Here is a 4,457-nt window from a genome sequence, read left to right on the forward strand (position 1 = left end):
TGGCTAGAGTATTCTGGGAGCTATGTTCTAAAAATATTGTTTTCCTCATTTTTGCTACAACACTATGATAGATAGCCATCCACTCCCTGTTTAAAAAGAACCAACAAAAAGATAAGGGAAATATTAACTGTTGCTTTCTTTGGGATTCTGGATGTATATTCCAAGACTCATTGGAAAAGGTACGAATGCTGAGAAGAACTGAAGACAATAGGAAAAGCAGAAGACCAAGTAAGAGGTGGATTGACTCCAGAATGAAACCACAGGGTTGAATTTGCAAGCGTTGAGCAGGGCTGTTGATGATAGAGCTTTTTGGAGGTCAGTAATTTATAGGGTTGACAGAAATCTGAAGTGACTTAACAGTCTCCATAAGTGATTTAACAACTAAATCAAGAAATACTGTAATCAACAACTACTGTATTTAGCTCACACAGTAATAGGTTGCCTATGTTTTCCAAGCAAAAGAAAGATGTGAGAATTTTGCTAATGTTAATGATTGTTAAGGCATTCTCCAGCGGTATTCCTGGATTGGACTGTCTAAACTCCAGTCCTGCGATGTTAGGTTGACTGAATAGCAAAATTTCACAGTGTTTCAATTCTGTACTTGATAATACAGTGGACACATTAATCATCATCATCATCTTAGAACTACAGAGCTGGAATGGATCATTGAGTCCACCCCCTGTCAGGGAGGCACAGTGGGGAATCAAACTCCCAACCTCTGGCTCCACAGCCAGAGAGCTAAACCACAACTATCAGCCAAGAAGCAGGGGAAGAGAATGTTTATTCTAGCATAAGATTGCCTCAATCCATTTTTTGGATTGCACTGCTTTTGTTTTGAAATTGGTGAACTGGGAAATAGCACAACCTTATTTGTATGTTTGATGTCTCAGGTGTGTAATTCTGAAAGATTTGCGCGCTTGGTAGGAAAACATTGTAAGAGAATGGAATAAGAATTTGACTTTATGTCCAATCTGATCCTTGCTTCACAGAAATCCTGTTTTCAAGATCCTTGAGAGGTGGATCGTGTCTCAAAAACATGGGTATTGTGCATCAAAGATGAAGGGTCAGACCCAACCAGTTAGTCACATTTCAGTTTGACTGAAATGAAGGCTTGTGATAGAAGAGAATGGTGGGATGATCTCAAACTTTGCCTTTGAGATCCTCTCAGAGGAACTCCAGAATTTTAACTTTGAATGTTTTAAGCAAAAACTGTGTGTGTTTAGAAAGCAAAGCCTGCTGCTTATATACCACCTGTAGTGCTTAAAGTACTCTCTGGATGATTTACAATTTAATTATGCAGGCTACACATCCCCACCACCTAGCAAGCTGAGTACTCAGTTTACTGACCCCAGAAGGATGGAAGACTGAGTGAACCTTGAGTCATTTTCCTGATATTGAACCTGGGTCAGACTCGTAAGCAGAGTTTTGGCTGCAGTACTGCCTTGAGAGCTGTTGGTTGTTTAAATGTTTTCTTGTCAGAAGTCATTTGCATGTTTGCACTTTTAATAAATAATAAAAGAAATCATTATTTCTGTAACAAATTATATTTTATTAGCAAACACCAGATTTTCAACTGTATCCTAATTAGACATAAGTCCACTGAACTCAGTACATTACATATCAGCACATTATTATAGCTGTCATCAATCTACCTCAAATTAGCCACCACAATACTGTAATGTATAATCCATTTTAAAATGTATTCAACTCGGCTTAAAATTAATATATAAAATCCATAATAATAATAATAATTTATATATAGTTAATAATGGTCAGACTCCTATTTTAGTGTTATGCAAGCGTAAGTGTAATGCTGTAGTTTTAGAAGAGGTAGCCATGTTAGTTTGTGCTAGCATATCAGGCAAAACCAAAACGAAAACAAAAAATTAAGATGACAAAAACATTGTGGCACATTAAAGATTAACTGCTATGTTTTAATGTGAGCTTTTGTGGACAAGTCTGGCATTAAAACACAGCAGTTCAGGGTGCCACAACATTTCTGTCTTCTTTATTTTTTAATTTTTCTTTTGGTTTTGCCTGATAGATAATGATGTAAACTCCAATTGCTTCTTACTAACAAGGTTCCATTTGCATTCATAGTTGCACACCAAGTTGGGCACTTGGCACATGGCTAGGAAAGCAAGCAAAATCTTAATTAACAGCCATTCACTGCCATAACTGATACCATTACACTTAGCCCAATGTAAATCTACAATAGGATTCTGGCTATTTCATGCCATTTTAATGATCTAGTATTTATTTCCCTTGTGATAATTGTACATTTGTTCCTTTTCCCCCCATTATTGAAATACCAATGTTATTGAGCTAAGAATAAATAATTGTTGGATTCAACATCACTATTTGATCGTTTCCTTCCAGGTATCATGAAACAATCATTATGACATCTAATGAGTTTTCTAACCCTACGACTGCCACATAATTCTGAATTTAAATGGGATTCATTTATGGCTCATACTTTTGTATAGCTACACTCCACAAAATACACTGCCTGCAATGCATGTTGTTTTTGTCTCTGTTTCCAGCTAGATAAGGGAATCAACCAGCCACCTCAGGCAGCAGATTTTAGGTGTCAGGAAATTCTTGTTTATTTCTGTATTTTTACTATCAGGTTGGGAGAGACCTGCTAGTAGAATTGTACTTCATTTTATTTGGCGTCTTGAGTTGTACCCAAATAGCTTGACTGTCTTTGGGGACTAGGAATCTTAATTTGGGTGAGCGGGGTTGCCATTAGATACCCCACCTCAGGCAGTAAAATGTCTTTGGCTGGTTCTGGCCCAGTGGGCCTACTATGATCTCCCAAGCCATTATGCAGGGCTACCACGCTCTCTCTGAGTAGCCACTTCCCCTGAGTACCCACATGTATAATCCAGTCTCCCTCATATAAAATAATGTCCCTATTTTCATTTATGAAGTATTGGAAAGCATGGCCTCCCCTTCCCAAAATCTTCTGAGAAACCGTTCAACCAACTGGTATATAAGACATGCCAAACAACGTGATGTACAGCTGGACCAGCCATAGGCTTTGAAGGGGATTCTATCAAAGCACAAGGAGCAGAGGCGTAATCTATCGCTGAAGGGCTGCTGGGCCTAGTGATTCAATTAAATGATTATGCATTAATGCTGCACCTGTCAGGAGACGTGCTACTCAACAATGGGACAAAAGAGAAGGTTTGTTGTAGCTCGCAGCAGCAGCAGCTGGTGCAACAAAGCTGGAGGCAATGGCATGTTTTTTATCCTTGCCTTGCATGGAGGTGGGAGATGCTCCCATCAACAGCTCTTGAGCAGCTGTTTTCAGAATAGAAAGGGAATTACTGGTACAACAACCTCAACTGACTGAACTGTCAACAGAGAGTTGCAGCACACCATTCCGCTCCATCTTTCACCTATTTCTAGTACCCTAAACTGTTGGATTGTATTCAGTGCCTACTGAGAACAGCCAGGCTTATTTGGATTGTCCCCCCTCCTTTTTTAGTGTTCTTTTCCTGTATTTCTGCTAACCTTTGTGACTGATTACCCTGCGCTTTCTGATATTTCCCTTTTGAGCATGGACAGTATACATGATGTCTAATTTCCTGGATATTATTGATATCCTGAGCAAATTTAATTGGTCCTAGAGGATCAGACAGACCAAGGTCTGTCATGGAATTTGGATGTATAAAGTGAACTCCTGTTGCATCATTATCATTATTGTTGGAAGCGCCTGAATGCAAATTCACTTACACTGAAAATGCATGTATTTGCATGGAGAGGAGCAGAAAGAGGAAGACAAAGTGTGTGAGAGAGATACGGGTTGGGATAATCTGCACCATGTGTACACTTTCAGGAAAGACTGAAGTCACTTTGCAGTGACTTTGGTTATTTCACATGAAGTTAAGCCCTGGTGCGGTTTAGAAAGCAGGATATGGCCAGCACTATTGACAGCGCTGGGGTTCGGGCAGCCTCACTTGCTTGACCTGCAAAAGGCGGGGGGTGGGGGTGGAAAGAGCTGCTATATCTGCGTCCCAACCCCAGCAAAAACAATGTGGCCGGCCAGCCAGTCTTTAGGTGGCCAGGAAACCTCCTTTGTCACTGGCCAGGCAGTAACACTGTTCTTGTGTGGCAAGCAGCTGCCACATGTTTTTGCCGCACGTTGAGCCCCAACCTTGCACAGTGAGAAGCTGGGAAGCTTCCCAACATTAACAGGCTGGGATGGAAGACCTGGTGCAGTTTAAAAGAATGTCAGAGTGCACTTTAATGGAAGGATGTGAAAGAGGTGGTTTCACACAGCCCTCTATTTAAAAAAAATATATTCATTTTTAATATGCTGCAGAAAATACAAGGCGCGGGACATTTCAATTCTTTATTTATTTACTTGATTTACATCCTGTCTTAATTTCAGTGCTGTGTCAGTGCAAGGGGATTATCTCATCACAGTCTTGTGCAGAATGGCGAGCAGT

Source organism: Pogona vitticeps, chromosome 6 (assembly GCF_051106095.1).
Source record: "Pogona vitticeps strain Pit_001003342236 chromosome 6, PviZW2.1, whole genome shotgun sequence".
Lineage (NCBI taxonomy): Eukaryota > Metazoa > Chordata > Lepidosauria > Squamata > Agamidae > Pogona > Pogona vitticeps.